Source organism: Triticum aestivum, chromosome 3A, assembly GCF_018294505.1.
Source record: "Triticum aestivum cultivar Chinese Spring chromosome 3A, IWGSC CS RefSeq v2.1, whole genome shotgun sequence".
Lineage (NCBI taxonomy): Eukaryota > Viridiplantae > Streptophyta > Magnoliopsida > Poales > Poaceae > Triticum > Triticum aestivum.
Window position 1 is genome coordinate 496471459 of NC_057800.1, and position 786 is coordinate 496472244.

Below are 786 nucleotides of genomic sequence, written 5' to 3' on the forward strand. Positions count from 1 at the left end.
AAAGGGACAAAACACGTTTTCTGCTTTTTTTCTTTCGCGAGAGTCATGGTTTTGCTTCCGCAAGAGTCACGGTTGTGCCTCTCGGAAAGGAAAAAAAATACGCGTTTTCTGTTTTTTTTTCTTTCGTGAGAGTCACGGTTTTGCTTCCGCGAGAGGCACAGTTGTGCTTCCACGAGAGTCACGGCCGTGCCTCTCGGAAACGAAAAAAACGTGTTTTCTATTTTTTTTCCTTCCACGAGAGTCACGGTTTTGCTTCCACGAGAGGCACGGGTGTGATTCGCGAGAGGCACGGGTGTGCCTCTTTCGGAAAGGAAAAAAACTGTTCTCCGGGTTCGGTTTTTTCGCCTGGTTTTTTTCGTCTGGTTTTTTTCGTGAAAAAAAAGTTTGTCAAAATCTATCAACATGGGATCTAGTTTTCAAGATCTTGACGCGAGGAATCCAATGACGAAAATGGTTCGAGATTTGGACGCACGGTTTAAAAGATAAAGCGTTTTGAATAAATGAATCTACGAAAAAAGGGAAAACTTCCAAGTTGCGACAAGTGGCGCGCTGCATGTGCACCACTTGTCGCGACCTGGGAAAGTGGAGTGTTCTTTGCAACGAGTACTCCTTAATTAGTGATTTCAACATTTGTATCCCTACTGACATGAGCGACTCTGCGGCGATTGCGGGCGACTCCGCGGCGGCGGCGAGCGACCCCGCAGCGACTACGGGCGGTGTGCTTGGTCCTCGCCCCGCCGCGGCAGCGGGCCCTCGCCTTCGGGGGATTCATGAGGTTTCAGGCAA